This window comes from Pleurodeles waltl, chromosome 3_1 (genome assembly GCF_031143425.1).
Source record: "Pleurodeles waltl isolate 20211129_DDA chromosome 3_1, aPleWal1.hap1.20221129, whole genome shotgun sequence".
Lineage (NCBI taxonomy): Eukaryota > Metazoa > Chordata > Amphibia > Caudata > Salamandridae > Pleurodeles > Pleurodeles waltl.
In genome coordinates this window covers 10,512,539-10,530,044 of record NC_090440.1, presented here as the reverse complement: position 1 = coordinate 10,530,044, position 17,506 = coordinate 10,512,539, and the positions used below count along the sequence as shown (strand labels likewise).

Sequence of the window (17,506 nt, the reverse complement as noted above, 5' to 3'; positions counted from 1 at the left end):
ATTCTGTTTCCATGGTAATGGTGGTCTTTTGTTTTTGCATCTAGTGTAGTCTTAGTATTGTGCACTCTGGGACTAAAGCTGCGGATTTCTTCATTCAGGGCAAGATGCGGATTTTGAAATCCACTAGAGTAGCTCTAACCTCTTCTTAAATGTGTTTCAGGAATCATTATAAAAAGTTTTATGTGATGATCGGCTCCAGTGATTGGTGTTCTTCATGGCTTTGTTGTCCCTCTTTTTTCCCTTTGCCTTTTCTTCCGCTGGGTAGTAACATCTCCTGACCTGGTTGGTCTTTATCTGTTGCGGCAGACATCCCTCAGTATGAAGCTTCTGCTATGTGGGGTGAGCTCTCTGTGGTTCGGGTACCTACTGCTTCCCAGTGTCTTTGGAGGGCCTGTACTTGCTTTCTGCATGCGGGCCTCAATGATGGGTCAGACTTTGATGGGGCAACAGCGCCTGGATGAGTGCCTTGATCTCCTTCTGCCATCTACGTTCTGCCTCCTTCCTAGTAGCTTGATGGTGTGTTGCAGCTTCAACGTGGAACCAAGAGCCCAGGTTTCTCAGTTTGTTTGGTTTCTCTACACTCGCCCTGCCCGTCATCAACCAGCAAGCAGGCTGTGCTCGGTACTAGTTCCTGTACCTGTGCAAGGGTTTAGGGTGCTCTGGGTTGGTGGGTTGAACAACCAGCCTAGGGGACCACTCTAGGGGCTTGGCCGGTCCTTTGGATCATTCTCTTGAATAGCCCCACTGTGCTGGTGCCTTCATTCGGGGGACCTGTGTCCCTGGCACCATGAAGGCTTGACGGGGCCTTTTCGGCAGTTGATACTGTTGCTGCTCTCGGCCTCTAGTCTGGCACCAGGTTGTAAATGCTGACACCTCCATGAGTGTCTTCACCTCCCACTCTTGCTTCTTTGTCCATTGGTAAGTTGGTGGATTTGGCCCCTTGGCCTAGTGTCTGTTGAGTTTTTTTTAATTTCTCATCGGGCGAGGTTTCAACAAGACAAGGATCTGGCCTTCCCAGACTGATGTGCTTTGACCTCCTGGCTCAAAAGTGCTCCTTCCGTGCCATCCCAAGATGGCGGCCTTAGGTTTGTCTCACCAGCTCTTCTTTTCTCCCCCACTCTGCCAATCTGTGGTTGTTTTGGGAGATTATTTTGGTGCCAGGGTGAGGGTGGAGGCTGGTTTTATATCCTGGTTCTCTTGGATGGGTTCTGAGAGAGGCTCTATTAGGAGATTAGAAAGGAACTTCTACAGGTTATGTCCTCCTCATTGCCAATCAGGCCACAGCCATGGAGGTCTTTTTACCCTCACTCATGCGGGGGGCAGTATAGTAGGTCCTCCTCTTCATACACTGTTGTGCAAAAGGGGCGGCCCCTTCACCCACTGTTTTACAGCATGAATTCCTTTTTAAATTCATATCCTGTGCATTATTCCGCCATCTAGTGATTGGGTGCAGAACTCTTGGCTTTTATTTTTCTTCTTTATGGGCATCATTGTTGACCTTCATTTGGTGGTAAGGCCATCCTCTCTGTGATGTCAGACATGCGCTCTGGAAGTTCCTGTGCGTGGTTGCTATCTTCAGACTATTTTTTCCACCGTTGGGTTTGGAAGGACGGAAACATCTTCCTGAGGAGCTGTGAAGAAAATGAGAGAAAATGACTGATTGTTGCACAATTCAGCAAACAAAAGACCAGAAAACAACCATTTAACATTGAAGGCTAAAAGTGGCGTTGAAGCCATAGAAGAGAACCCTTCTTGCCCCCGAACGGGAACTCGGCGGCTGGGAAAATGTGGCTGGAGAAAGGAGGTGCGGCAGCAGGGTGAGAAGAAGAATACCACCTTGAAATTCTACCTCAAATGTCAATACAAGTTGGCGCAGAAGGATCTGCAAGAAATTTACAGTTTGTGACTTCCAAAGGACCATAGCAATGAGGACTGCGAGCCCTGAGCAGCCCAAGGTGCTGATGGCGAGGCAGCACTTGTCACTCTATGCCACGGCTGACATCCAGAAGAAGGAACCTTCCCTGAGGGAGTTGGGCCTGTCCAGGGACGAAAAAGAGGGAAGACTTGAGATCACAAAACTGGCACAGGGAGAGGAATTGGACACCAAGACACTGGAGGTTCCAAGAAGAGCTGCATGGGAACCACCATCATGTAACCAAACAGCCAAAAGGCTCCGACTCAAAGTTCTCAAAGACTACCTCAACGTAAAAACACTTGACAGTCGAAGGACAGCAGAAACAGAAAAGCAGCACTGGTCCAAACAAAGGGACACTGATGGGTGCAGACCTTTGGAGCACCTTCGACTTTGGTAGGTGCATGAGAGAGGGTGAAGGAAACCAGCACAAATCCAAAGATGTTTGGACTCCGAAGAGGAGGACACTGACGCCGAACAACGGGCGCTCAAGGTTGAGTGGAAGAAGCATTGGCTCAAGGCCAAAACAGAGGTAATCCTGCAAAGGAAGAAGAACCTCAAGTCTCTAAAGGATTTCCATATACTGAAGAGGGGTTGGGTGCACCTTATCTGCACCTATTTTGGTGAAAAAACTACAGCATCTTTGATGTAAGTGTTCTGCATTTACCAAGATGCAATGGTGTGAACTGTGCTGGGATGAGAGCAGGGTGCTCCCCCTCCTCGTGTTTAAAAGGCTCCCTTGAGCCAATGAGCTGACAAGCATACCCCGGATACACCTGTGGAGTGGTACAGTGGCCTATGAAGACTTGAGCAGCATTTCAGCCACCCCCCCTTGTGTTTATTAAGGTCCCTGAAGCCAACAAGCTCATATGGGATGCACATGTGTGTCTGTGGAGTGGTACTTTGACGTGTGAAGACTTGGGAAGCATTTCAGCAATCCAGATGACTTTTCTCTGCCACTTCTGCTCTCTACTGATGAAGGGCTAAACCCAGAAACATGTGTCGAGAGATAACAGCACTTCCTGCACCAACTTTGGTGAAAAACTACAGCTCTTTGAAGTAAGTGTTCTTCATATACCAGGATGCCAACGTTTGTAGGAGGCTTGCCCTCTATGTAGTGTGCAGAACTAGGCACACTGTGCAGGGGGTCCAGGCAACCACAAGTTGGTTTACAGAGGTAAAAAATAGTTCACCTAATGCTCTATTTTGTAAGGTAGCTTGGTTGAGCAGTTAGGCCAGTTTTGGAGACGTGCAAAGCATTTGTTGTACACACGGTATCAATCTTGCAACTCACGCACTCAAAGGAATAACTCGAGACCAATTTATAAAAATACTTCAGATTTTTATGTAATTTTTAGGATCAAGATTATCAAAACTGGTTACGTACTTTTTGAGATATGAATTTTTGAAGTTTAATAAAAAAGTATTTTTGTGCATAATTACGCACTATAGAAATCAATGGAAGATCACTTTCTAAAATACATATAAAATCGTACAATTGGTTTACCAAGTTCTTCTTTTGCAGGTTGGTCGAGGTCATCGGTGGGCACACTGTGCCAGGTGGAGAAGTTCGGGCCGTTTCTGGTTCCGGCGGGAGCAGTGGTGAAAAGTCTCTGGAGCTGCGGGGGACCACTTGGAAAAGCACTGCACAGGTAAATTTAAATGCAATTCTTTGGGGTCTACATGGAGCGTTGAGGCCGCAAGGAGTGGAGGACCCTTAGGGCACAGCAGGTTCTTCGTTGCAGGGTACAGGGCGGCCGGGTGCAGAGCGAATCAGTGAGCCAAGAGCTGTGCACAAGGATGCCCTCTGGAGCAGGAGGTAATTTGCAGGACAACGGGGGGACTCTGGTGGGAGGTTTGGGGTGTTCCTGAAGTCCCTTGGCTTAAGTTTCCTCCTCGTCCTTTCTCAGCCCCAGGTGGTCTGGTTTTCTTGGTGCCCTATGTTAGCTAACCAATACCCAGGGTATTGGTACGGTTTCACCACTGGAGTGTGCAGTGCCACCAAACTTGGCACATGTGCAGGAGTTGTCCTTGCAGTTGGAGTTTTGTTTGGTCCAGCTGCAACGTCCGGTTCGGGAGTTAGCGGCTGGTTAGTAAAGTGACCCTCACTTGCTTGCTGGTTTCTTGCTGTTGTGGAGTGGTACCTCCACTCTGGGGGGAGTTCTATGGTGATTTTCGAAGTCTGGAGGTCCTTTGGGATTCTTTAGAGTTTTTCCAGTTGTTCAGCAACTCCTCAGCAGCGATTTTCGGGTCCTGGGTGCAGCAGGCAGGGTTTGGCGCCTTTTCATTGTTGCAGCCCTTCCACAGTTTTCGGTCCTTGGCTCTTCTTGCCTCTCGTCTTCTTTTGTCCATCAAATCTGATTTCCTGGTCTAGGGATGCCCACTAAATACTAAATTTAGGGGGCATTTTAGGGGGAACCTGGTAGTGACCAATGGGTCACCTACCTCTGGGTGGGTACACCCACTAAGGTGACCACTTCCTGTGGGAAGGCTCACTTCCCTATCCCTGATTGGCTATTTTCCTTCCATCCAAGATGGAGGAAAATGAAATGGAGCGCCCATCTCGCATGCAACACCTTACAGTGGTGCATGCCAGGTGGGGACCCTTTGTTTGAGTTTCCCGCTGTTGCTCCCTCCAAAAGTAGGGGTTTGCATGTGGGTTACCATCTGCTGCTAGCAGCAGGCCTGGGGTTGAGTTTGAAAGGCGGTTAGCCCTTTGAAGCTCGCAGCCAGGGCAGTGCACATTCCTCAGGGAGGGGGTGTTGGCACTTTCACCCAGGAAGGGCTTTGACAAGACAGACGGATCTCTCCCCCAAGATTTGTAGATTGAGTGTCTGGAGGTGGCAGGCTGGATAGAACCAGTCAGCAACCGTGCCAGGGTAGTTAGCTTTTGGAGGGGGCACCTCTAAGGTGACCCCTGGGTACATTTAGGAATACATCCAATACTGGCACCAGTTTGTATTTAACATTCTGAGTTGTTTGATACCAAATAACCCACTGTTCAGAGTGGCCAGTCTGTAGCTGGGGAAATCGTATTGACCAGTGTCCAGCACATGTATTAAAATGGCTGCTCTGTTCACTCACTATGTCCCAGGTTTGGCAAGGACACAGTGGGAGCATATTGTTCATGCAGCTATGTCCTCACATATGATATGGTGCTCCCTCCTTAAGACTGTAATGCCTGCCAGAAGGGTGGCTTACCCATAGTACATGCAGTGTATGGTGGACAGGGCACACAGGCAGTGTGCCATGTTGTGTTTGTGTTTTAGGTTTGCACCAGGACTCTCAGCCTGCAATGGCAGTGCTGGGTGCATCTGGATGCATGGACCTAGAGAGTGGCACATTCAGTGCTGCTGCCCTCAGTGGCTTACCCTTAGTACCCCATGCCCCGGGTACCTAGGTACCTTTTACTGGGGACGTATAGTGGCAGGTAAAGGTGTATCCAATTGTGCCAATGCATCACAACAGTTTTACGGAAAGAGCTCTGCCGCAGGGAACCTGGTTAGCAGGGGCCCGGCACTACAATTTCTAGGCTACATCATACATCAGGCAAAAAGTGGGGGGCTAACCGTGTCAAAAAGAGGCCTTTTCTCCCAACTTTGAAGTAAGTGTACTGCATTTACCAGGATGCAATGTGATTAACCTTTCTGGGATGAGAGGCAGTGTTCTCTCGTCTCCTTAGATTTCCGGTTACCTTCGAAACCCTCAGAGCTGAAAGAGGGAGAAGGTGAGCAGCCGGACCCCCAAGGAAGGCGTTGACACCTGTGATAAAGTGGGGGAAATTGTTCTTGACTGGCGTTCATCCTCCTGCAGCCTGAGCTGAAGAGAAAAATGCCCAAGGCTAATTATTTTAAGGTGGAGCCTGCGTATGCGTCTCACTTGCGAGACTGTTGTATACAGTAAAGGGCTTGGAGCCCGCCTGTTACTTGCTATTTGTTGGCTTGCCTGGCACTCTTCTTTACAGCCTCGTAATTGGTCACTGCAGGCCTAGTATCCATCTGTGGAGCAGGGACCAAGCAGTGATTGATTCAACTTCATCAGTGCCCATCCGCTGCTCCCGACATGATTGAGGTACTATTTTGTTCTTTTTTTATTTAGTGCCCTGCAAACAGAAGGCGCCCAACTGGCAACAACATGCCCAGCAGGACAAACTAAATTGCGAAGTTATATTTTCTATAGCTAACTTTCTTTTATTTTGCCAAGTCATCTTTTCTCACTTTTGCACTCACGTTTTTTTTTATATTTACTCGTGGGTGCTCTTCTCAAAAGATGATGATTATCTCATTCTAAATATTACAAAGGAACATTGTTTCTTTATGTGTAATTTCTGAAAGAATGCTTTAACACATACTCGTGCAGCAAACCCCAATCCGCCCCACTGCAATCAACGCAAATCCACCCCACCTCACCCCACATCAGTCCATCCCACTCAATCCACTCCACCCCAGACAAACTCAGTCCACTCCAGTCCAAACCACTAACCCTAATCCAATCCTCGCTAATCCACCACACTACAGACAACCCCACTCCAATCTGCCCCATTCCAACTCACCACACTCCAATCCAAAACAATCTGCCCCACTCCAATCTTCTGCACTCCACTCTACCCAATTTAAATCCAATGCAACCTGCCCTACTCTAGTCCATTTCATTCTTTTCCACTCCAATCAGAAACAATCCGCCTCACTCTAGCCTGCCTCACTCCAGTCCCAAACAACCCACTCCAATTCAACACAATCCGGCTCACTCAAATCCAAAACAATCTGCCCCACTCCAGTCTTTTGCACTCCAGTCTGCCCCCCTTCAATCCCAAACAATCTGTCCCACTCAAATCCACCTTACTCCAATCCAATCAACCTCACTCCAATCCAATCCACCCCACGCGATCCCAATTCACCCCACGTCAATCCATTCCACTCCACATCAATCCAAAACACTCCACACCAATCCAATCCAACCCACCCCAAACCACTCCACTCAAATCCACCCCACCCCACCCCACTCCAATCCACCCCACTCCAATCTGATCCACATCAGTGCAGACCACCCTACTCCAATTCACCCCACTCTAATTAGCTCACCCCACGCCAGTCCAGTCTACCTCACCTCACTCCAATTCTCCCCAGTCTAATCCACCCACCCATTTCAATCCACCACACTCCAATTCAATCCACCCAACTCTACTCCAATCCACCCCACTCTAACTCAATCCAATTCACCCCACTGCGATCCAATCCACCCCACCCTGAGTTCAGTCCACCGCACTCCAGTTCATGCAATCTACCCCACTCCAATCCACCCCAGTCCAATCTGTAGGAATGTGTCTCTTTTGACATGGTAAGCCCCCACTTTTTGCCTGGTACTAGATGTGGTTTCAGAGTTGTTAGTGCCCAGGGACCCTGCTAACAGTTTCCCAGGGCCAGATCTTGATGCATTGGCACAACTGGGAACACCCTTAGGTGCACCTATAAGACCCTAGTAAATGGTACTAAGGCACCCAGGACACGAGGTACTAAGGGTAGGCCCCTGAGGAGAGCAGCACAACTTGTGCCACCCCCAGGGACTATGCATCTAAGTATACCCAGAACTGCCATTGCGGGCGGAGTTCCCTGATGCAATCCTGAATTACAAAACTGACATGGCACAGAGCCTATGTGCCCTCCCCACTACACTCTACATGTAATATAGGTAAGTCACCCCTCTGGTACGCCTTCCAGCCCTAAGGCAGGGGGCACTATATTGCATGTGCGGGCATAGATGCATTAGCAATATGCCCCTACCGTGTGCCTGCCACACCTGGGGCATAGTAAGTGAACAGAGCAGCCATTTTACATGCCTGTGCTGGACACCGGGAGCAGCCATTTTACATGCATGTGTGGAACTGCAGAGTTGCGGTGGTCTCATAACTCTGAGGGGCCTCTCGGTATCTAGTTAGGGGAGGCAGGGTCATTGGAGGTGCACTTCTGTCACTGTGTTTCCAAACCCCAAGTGACCATCATTATTGGCATCTGGCCGCTGTTTCCTGTTCACTAGTTTTACTTGTCTGTGGGTATCATGCTGTCTGTCCTTCCCCCGGGTTTCCTGGGGTGGACTGTATCCTGGCACGTGCTGCCGTGTTGTAACTATTCTGGGTTCCCCAGGGTGGGCATTGGTCGTTGTGGTGCCCACTTCTCAGGGCTCCCTGGGGTGCGACCTGAGGCAAGGGGTGTGGGCACCAGTGTGCCTGTGCACTGAGTGCCTATCACTTCTCAGGGCTCCCTGGGGTGGGACCTGAGACAAGGGGTGTGGGCACCGGGGTGCCTGTGCACTGAGAGTCTATCACTTCTCAGGTCTCCCTGGGGAGGGGGCTGACACAAGGGGTGTGGGCACCGGTGTGTCTGTGCATTGAGTGCCTATCACTTCTCAGGGCTCCCTGGGGTGGGGCCCTGAGACAAGGGGTGTGGGCACCGGGGTGCCTGTGCACTGAGTGCCTATCACTTCTCAGTGCTCCCTGGGGAGGGGGCTGACACAAGGGGTGTGGGCACCGGGGTGCCTGTGCACTGAGTGCCTATCATGCCTATCAGTTCTCAGGGCTGTTCAGGGGAAGGGACCTGAGACAAGGGGTGTGGGCACCGGGGTGCCTGTGCACTGAGTGCCTATCATGCCTATCAGTTCTCAGGGCTCCCTGGGGTGGGACCTGAGACAAGGGGTGTGGGCACCGGGTGCCTGTGCACTGAGTGCCTATCATGCCTATCAGTTCTCAGGGCTGCTCAGGGGAAGGGACCTGAGACAAGGGGTGTGGGCACCGGGGTGCCTGTGCACTGAGTGCCTATCATGCCTATCACTTCTCAGGGCTGCTCAGGGGAAGGGACCTGAGACAAGGGGTGTGGGCACCGGGGTGCCTGTGCACTGAGTGCCTATCATGCCTATCACTTCTCAGGGCTCCCTGGGGAGGGGGCTGACACAAGGGGTGTGGGCACCGGTGTGCACTGAGTGTCTTAGTATGACTCATCAGGCCTCCCTAGGGTGCGGCTAACACTAGGGGCGGGGGTACTGGTGTCTTTCGCCTCTCAGGGCTCCCTGGGGTGGGGTGGGGTGGGGGGCACTGGATCCTCCGACTGATATCAGTTGCAGACGAGGAGCTCCCTATCTCCTGCAGGGGTGGCTCCGTCTTGCTGGGGTACAAAGGTTGGCACTGATAAGTCAGCCAGGCCTGACACCAGCCTCACTGCCCCGGTTACTACAGTTCACACTGGCTCTTACCCCATCCCCAGGCGGCACCGAGGCGGGCACAGCCTCAGACTGGCACTTCTGCCACCCCCTGTGGTACTCAGTGCCCCCTCACTCTGCTTGAGAATTCAGGTCCTCGTGTGATATCCGGGACAAGTGTGAACCCTTTGCTCCCTGCAGGCAGGAGTTTGCAAAAATGCCCAGTACATGGCAGATAGTGCTTAGAACTAGTAACAAGCGCTGGGCATGAGGTTGTCCATTTCTTCCTGTGGTGGCCTCCACACGGGGTCTGCTGCGCCTCGGCCTCCCCTCCTGGACCTTCAGAAACGGACAGAAGGAGATCAAACGCTTTCTTTTTGAGTCCTGGACAGTGGTGGCGTCTGTGCGCTTCCTGCCGCCGTCGAGTTAGAGCGGGAACTGGAGCCCAGAGTCCTGTCTTCTGAAAACTGATGTTTCAGCAAAGATCCCTCTGTGTGCATCATTCAGACAACGAATGATCACTCCTAGAGCAAGTAGAGTGTGTTTGTTGTGGGCGCTCAGTTACTGCAGGAGGCCTTGTAAACACCACCACCCTACACCCCACCGGTCTGTGGGCGCTGGGGCATGGGCACATCACCCCTGAATGGAATGGTTCCCCAAGCTGGACATGTGGCCAAACACCTGTGCGCAATGGCAGCAGGGTGGCCAAGGCCAAGGGATGTCACCAGCTCCACCGGTGTTTGGAAAGTAGTGATCCGGGGGGTCCATGGTGGTATGGCTTTACGGGCACCCACAACTTTATATTACCCAGACTGCTCGGGCGAGCAGCAACACTTGGGAGAAGATACCCAAGTGTCCCCGCGTGTACTTTTGGAAAACTCCGGGTTGAGTGATGCCCACTGAGAGGCCTCCCATCGCCAGCAGTGAAAAGGGCACCTCGGGCCAGACAGGGAAGGGCCCGAAATGTGACCTGGGTAATGTGATTGAAAGAACCACCGATGGGTGGTCCCCGGGGACCAAGGGGTCCCACCTCTCCTGGCATTTTTAATTAAAAGATGATCTCCAGTGGAATCCAAGGTGGGGGTGGCTCACTGGTCCCCTCCTTCCCAATACCCAGAATGCTCCGCGGACTTCGGCCCCCCTCTGGAAGCCAGTCTCTGCACACATGATGTCTCTGAATGTGCAGCCTCGGGTCTGTATGCAGCCCCAGCTGTCACATGAACCTGCTCCCACACTTCCCCACACACCTGCCCCAGGTGTGTGGCTGCTGGAGAGGCCCCGACTGACACCACTGCCGGTCACTGGAGCGGTCAACGGGGTGTGGGGAGTGTGGCAGCGTCCGTGGAACTCTGCACACTTCACAACATAACACACAACCGCAGGACACGAGCAAAGCGACACAATTCGTGTCCATGACATAGCACATAGCACAGCGAAGCCTGACCAGACCGTGACAGCGCTGTTACATATCACAACCCCACACCAGTAAACAATGATGAAATAACACAACAGCACACCAGTGATGAACAATGATGCATTACACATCACACACGAGAACTACACAACAGAACACGGGAAGCCCCCTCCTGTCACAATTAAACAAAATACCACAGACACACCACAACACTGACTCAGTGCTGTCTGTTTTGTGTTAGTATCTGGTAGTTTTGTTTCAGTATCTGGTATTTTTGTGTCGGTATCTGGTATTTTTGTGTTGGGTATCTGGTAGTTTTGTGTTAGTATCTGGTAGTTTTGTTTCGGTATCTGGTATTTTTGTGTCAGTATCTGGTATTTTTGTGTCGGTATCCGGTATTTTTGTGTTAGTATCTGGTAGTTTTGTGTTAGTATCTGGTAGTTTTGTTTCGGTTTCTGGTATTTTTGTGTCAGTATCTGGTATTTTTGTGTCTGTATCTGGTATTTTTGTGTCGGTATAAGGTAGTTTTGTGTTGGTATCTGGGAGTTTTGTGTCGGCATCTGGTATTTTTGTGTTAGTATCTGGTAGTTTTGTGTTGGTATCTATTAGTTTTGTGTTAGTATGTGGTAGTTTTGTGTTAGTATCTGGTAGTTTTGTGTTAGTATCTAGTAGTTTTGTGTTGGTATCTGGTAGTTTTGTGTTGGTATCTATTAGTTTTGTGTTAGTATCTGGTAGTTTTGTTTTAGTATCTGGTATTTTTGTGTCGGCATCTGGTAGTTTTGTTTTAGTATCTGGTAGTTTTGTGTTACTATCTGGTAGTTTTGTGTTAGTATCTGGTAGTTTTGTGTTGGTATCTATTAGTTTTGTGTTAGTATCTGGTAGTTTTGTGTTAGTATCTGGTAGTTTTGTGTTAGTATCTAGTAGTTTTGTGTTGGTATCTGGTAGTTTTGTGTTGGTATCTATTAGTTTTGTGTTAGTATCTGGTAGTTTTGTTTTAGTATCTGGTATTTTTGTGTCGGCATCTGGTAGTTTGTGTTAGTATCTGGTAGTTTTGTGTTAGTATCTGGTAGTTTTGGGTTGGTATCTAGTAGTTTTGGGTTGGTATCTGGTAGTTTTGTTTTAGTATCTGGTATTTTTGTGTTGGTATCTGGTAGTTTTTTTTTAGTATCTGGTATTTTTGTGTCATATCTGGTAGTTTTGCTTTAGTATCTGGTATTTTTGTGTCGGTATTTGGTAGTTTTGTGTTAGTATCTGTTAGTTTTGTGTCGGTATCTGGTATTTTTGTGTCGGTATCTGGTATTTTTGTGTCGGCATCTGGTAGTCTTGTTTAATATCTGGTATTTTTGTGTCGGTATCTTGTAGTTTTGTTTTAGTATCTGGTATGTTTGTGTCGGTATCTGGTATTTTTGTTTTGGTATCTGGTAGTTTTGTGTTAGTATCTGGTGGTTGTGGGTTGGTATCTGGTGGTTTTGTGTTAGTATCTGGTAGTTGTGGGTTGGTATCTGGTGGTTTTGTATTAGTATCTGGTAGTTTTGTGTTAGTATCTGGTAGTTTTGTTTTGGTATCTGGTAGTTTTGTGTTAGTATCTGGTAGTTTTGGGTTGGTATCTGGTGGTTTTGTTTTGGTATCTGGTAGTTTTGTTTTGGTATCTGGTAGTTTTGGGTTGGTATCTGGTAGGTTTGGGTTGGTATCTGGTGGTTTTGTGTTGGTATCTGGTAGTTTTGTGTCGGTATCTGGTAGTTTTGGGTTGGTATCTGGTAGTTTTGTGTCGGTATCTGGTAGTTTTGCTTTAGTATCTGGTATTTTTGTGTCGGTATTTGGTAGTTTTGTGTTAGTATCTGGTAGTTTTGTTTTGGTATCTGGTAGTTTTGGGTTGGTATCTGGTAGTTTTGGGTTGGTATCTGGTAGCTTTGTGTTAGTATCTGGTAGTTTTGTTTTAGTATCTGGTATTTTTGTGTCGGTATCTGGTAGTTTTGTGTCGGTATCTGGTAGTTTTGTTTTAGTATCTGGTAGTTTTGTGTTGGTATCTGGTAGCTTTGTGTTAGTATCTGGTAGTTTTGTGTTAGTATCTGGTAGTTTTGTGTCGGTATCTGGTAGTTTTGTTTTGGTATCTGGTAGTTTTGGGTTGGTATCTGGTAGGTTTGGGTTGGTATCTGGTAGGTTTTGTGTTGGTATCTGGTAGTTTTGGGTTGGTATCTGGTAGTTTTGTGTCGGTATCTGGTAGTTTTGCTTTAGTATCTGGTATTTTTGTGTCAGTATTTGGAAGTTTTGTGTTAGTATCTGGTAGTTTTGTTTTGGTATCTGGTAGTTTTGGGTTGGTATCTGGTAGTTTTCGGTTGGTATCTGCTGGTTTTGTGTTGGTATGCTGTTGCAGTGTTGCACTGGTATCTTTTGTTGTGCAGTTGTGAATGTTATGTTTGTGTCGTGTTCATCTGCTGGTGTGATATATATTGTTGGTGTGTTGTATTGTACAGCACTGCTGTGTGTTGCTTTGTTGGTGCTGTTGTGTAGCTGTAACGTGGTGGGTGTTGTTGTGGTGTCACCATGCCCCAACCACACTGCCCCGGCCTAGATATCCACAAACACTCTTGTCACGAATGATCATCGCAATAGAATATCTGCCTAGTGTCACGCAGCGTGGTTAAGGGTTTCAGGGTTCACATTGCGTAATTCAGCCACAAGATGGGTCTCTTTTTTTCTATTTTTTAACTTCAGAGGTCACTACTTTCTCCTTAACTCGTTGTGCGTGACGCTTAACTCGTTGTGCGTGACGCTTAACTCTTTGTGCGTGACGTTCGAGCATAAGTAGCAGCCACATGAAAGCTCGGCTCTTTTGGGCTCGAGGATCCAAGAGGGCCTGGAGCTGAGCCAGGCCTCCGGCTGGTCTTCGGCTCGAGCCTTCAGTGGCTTCTCCAGCTCTCACCCTCACTTGGGGTGAGGAAGGGGTTCGACAGACCCTTTTTTTCTGGTGACGGCACATGTAGGGGTGTGAGGGACCCTTCCTCTTGTGAAGGTACGTGTAAGAGCGTGAGAGACCCTTCCTCTGTTGAGGTCAAATGTAGGGGTGTTAGAGACCCTTCCTCCGGGGAGGGCACATGTAGGGGTGTGAGGGACCCTTCCTCTTGTGAGGGCACATGGAGGGGTGCGAGGGACCCTTCCTCTTGTGAGGGCACATGTAAGAGTGTGAGAGACCCTTCCTTTGTTGAGGCCACATGTAGGGGTGTGAGAGACCCTTCCTCTGGTTAAGGCACATGTAGGGGTGTGATAGACCCTTCCTCTGTTGAGGGCACATGTAAGAGTGTGAGAGACCCTTCCTCTGTTGAGGGCACATGTAAGGATGTTAGAGACCCTTCCTCTGGTGAGGGCACCTGTAGGGGTGTGAGAGACCCTTCCTCTGGTGAGGGCACCTGTAGGGGTGTGAGAGACCCTTCCTCTGGTGAGGGCACCTGTAGGGGTGTGAGAGACCCTTCCTCCGTTGAGGGCACATGGAGAGGTGTGTGAGAGACCCTTCCTCTGTTGAAGGCACCTTTAGGGGTGTGAGAGACCCTTCCTCTTGTAAGGGGACCTGTAGGGGTGTGAGAGACCTTTCCTCTGTTGAGGGCACCTGTAGGAGTGTGAGGAAACCTTCCTCTGGTGAGGGCACATGGAGGGGTGTGAGAGACCCTTCCTCTGGTGAGGGCAAATGGAGGGTTGTGAGGGACCCTTCCTCTTGTGAGGGCACATGTAAGAGTGTGAGAGACCCTTCCTCTGGTGAGGGCACATGGAGAGGTGTGAGAGACCCTTCCTCTGGTGAGGGCACCTGTAGGGGTGTGAGAGACCCTTCCTCTGTTGAGGCCACATGTAGGGGTGTGAGAGGCCCTTCCTTTGGTTAAGGCACATGTAGGGATGTGAGAGACCCTTCCTCTGTTGAGGGCACATGTAAGGGTGTTAGAGACCCTTCCTCTGGTGATGGCATCTGTAGGGGTGTGAGGGACCCTTCCTCTGGTGAGGGCACATGTAAGAGTGTGAGAGACCCTTCCTCTGGTGAGGGCACCTGTAGGGGTGTGAGAGACCCTTCCTCTGTTGAGGGCACATGGAGAGGTGTGTGAGAGACCCTTCCTCTGGTGAAGGCACCTTTAGGGGTGTGAGAGACCCTTCCTCTTGTGTGGGCACCTGTAGGGGTGTGAGAGACCCTTCCTCTGTTGAGGGCACCTGTAGGGGTGTGAGGAAACCTTCCTCTGGTGAGGACACATGTATGGGTGTGAGAGACCCTTCCTCTGGTGAGGGCATAGGTAGGGGTGTGAGGGACCCATCCTCTAGTTAGGGCACATGTTGGGTGTGAGAGACCCTTCCTCTGGTGAGGGCACCTGGAGGGATGTGAGAGACCCTTCCTCTGGTGAGGGCACATGTAGGGGTGTGAGAGATCCTCCCGATGGTGAGGGCATATATAGGGGTGTGAGAGACCCTTCCTCTGTTGAGGGCACATGTAGGGGTGTGAGGGACCCTTCCTCTTGTGAGGGCACCTGTAGGGGTGTGAGAGACCCTTCCTCTGGTGAGGACACATGTATGGGTGTGAGAGACCCTTCCTCTGGTGAGGGCACATGGAGGGGTGTGAGAGACCCTTCCTCTGGTGAGGGCATAGGTAGGGGTGTAAGGGACCCATCCTCTAGTTAGGGCACATGTTGGGTGTGAGAGACCGTTCCTCTGGTGAGGGCACGTGGAGGAGTGTGAGTGACCCTTCCTCTGGTGAGGGCACATGTAGGGGTGTGAGAGATCCTTCCTCTGGAGAGGGCTTAGGTAGGGGTGTGAGGGACCCATCCTCTTGTGAGGGCACATGTAGGGATGTGAGGGACCCTTTCTCTGGTGATGGCATATGTAGGGGTTGTGAGAGACCCTCAGGTGAGGTCACCTGTATAGGTGAGAAACCCTTCTTTTGGTGAGGTCACATGTAGGGGTGTTAGAGAGACTTTCTCTGGTGAGGGCAGATGTAAGGGTGTGAGAGACCCTTCTTCTGGTGAGGGCACGTATAGTGAATGAGAGACTCTTCCTCTGGGGGGTGAGACTTCCTCTGGTGTAGGGTGTGAGAGACCCTTCCTCTGATGAGGGCACATGTGGGGGTGTGAGAGACCCTTCCTCTTGTGAGGGCACATGTAGGGCTGTGAGAGACCCTTCCTCTTGTGAGGGCACATGTAGGGTTGTGAGAGACCCTTCCTCTGGTGAGGGCACATGTGGGGGTGTGAGAGACCCTCTGGTGAGGGCACATGTAAGGGTGTGAGAGACCCTTCCTTTGGGGTGTGAGAGACCCTTGCTCTGGTGAGGGGACGTGTAGTGAGTGAGAGAGCCCCTTCCTCTGGTGAGGGCACGTGGGGTGAGAGAGACCCTCTGGTGAGGGCACAAGTACTGGTGTGAGAGACTCTTCCTTTGAGGTGTGAGAGAGCCTTGCTCTGGTGAGGGCACATGTAAGGGTGTGAGAGACCCTTCCTTTGGGGTGTGAGAGACCCTCTGGTGAGGGCACAAGTACTGGTGTGAGAGACCCTTCCTTTGGGGTGTGAGAGACCCTCTGGTGAGGGCACAAGTACTGGTGTGAGAGACTCTTCCTTTGGGATGTGAGAGACCCTTTCTCTGGTGAGGGCACATGTAGGGGTGTGAGAGCCCCTTCCTCTGGTGAGGGCACATGTAAGGGTGTGAGAGACCCTTCCTTTGGGGTATGAGAGACCCTCCCTCTGGTGAGGGCACATGGAGGTGTGTGATAGACCCCTCCTCTGGTGAGGGCACATGTAAGGGTGTGAGAGACCCTTCCTTGAGGGTGTGAGAGACCCTCCCTCTGGTGAGGGCACATGGAGGTGTGTGATAGACCCCTTCTCTGGTGAGGGCACATGTAAGGGTGTGAAAGACTCTTCCTTTGAGGTGTGAGAGACCCTTGCTCTGGTAAGGGCACATGTAGGGGTGTGAGAGACCCTCTGGTGAGGCAGTGTGAGATACCATTAACCTGGTGAGGGCACATGTAAGGGTGTGAGAGACCCTTCCTTTAGGGTGTGAGAGACCCTCTGGTGAGGGCACATGCCGGAGTGTGAGAGCCCCTTCCTCTGGTGAGGGCACATGTAAGGGTGTGAGAGACCCTTCCTTTGAGGTGTGAGAGACCCTCGCTCTGGTGAGGGCACATGTAGGGGTGTGAGAGCCCCTTCCTCTGGCGAAGGCACATGTAAGGGTGTGAGAGACCCTTCCTTTGGGGTGTGAGAGACCCTCCCTCTGGTGAGGGCACATGGAGGTGTGTGATAGACCCCTCCTCTGGTGAGGGCACATGTAAGGGTGTGAGAGACCCTTCCTTGGGGGTGTGAGAGGCCCTTGCTCTGGTGAGGGCACGTGTAGTGAGTGAGAGAGCCCCTTCCTCTGGTGAGGGCACGTGGGGGTGAGAGAGACCCTCTGGTGAAGGCACAAGTACTGGTGGGAGAGACCCTTCCTTTGGGGGTGTGAGAGGCCCTCTGGTGAGGGCACAAGTACTGTTGTGAGAGACCCTTCCTTTGAGGTGTGAGAGACCCTTGCTCTGGTGAGGGCACAAGTACTGGTGTGAGAGACCCTTCCTTTGGGGTGTGAGAGACCCTCTAGTGAGGGCACAAGTACTGGTGTGAGAGACTCTTCCTTTGGGGTGTGAGAGACCCTTGCTCTGGTGAGGGCACATGTAGGGGTGTGAGAGACCCTCTGGTGAGGCAGTGTGAGATACCATTAACCTGGTGAGGGCACATGTAAGGGTGTGAGAGACCCTTCCTTTGGGGTGTGAGAGACCCTTCCTCTGGTGAGGGCACGTATAGTGAGTGAGAGAGCCCCTTCCTCTGGTGAGGGCACATGTGGGGGTGTGAGAGACCCTCTGGTGAGGGCACATGCCGGAGTGTGAGAGCCCCTTCCTCTGGTGAGGGCACATGTAAGGGTGTGAGAGACCCTTCCTTTGGGGTGTGAGAGACCCTTGCTCTGGTGAGGGCACATGTAGGGGTGTGAGAGCCCCTTCCTCTGGTGAG

At 50.7% G+C, this 17,506-nt stretch overlaps 1 protein-coding gene across 7 annotated transcripts in view; it reads left to right on the top strand.

Annotated features, from left to right (window-relative positions):
• NR1H3 (nuclear receptor subfamily 1 group H member 3) overlaps window positions 1-17,506 on the top strand; it is a 218,731-nt gene that overhangs the window by 45,899 nt on the left and 155,326 nt on the right. For 2 of the 7 annotated variants that reach the window (XM_069221647.1, XM_069221654.1), the window contains one exon: window positions 3,438-3,564. The exons of the other annotated variants lie outside the window; for them this stretch is intronic. The gene's annotated coding sequence lies outside the window, so the exon portion shown is untranslated. The remainder of the gene's footprint in view (window positions 1-3,437; window positions 3,565-17,506) is intronic. 7 annotated transcript variants of the gene reach the window in all.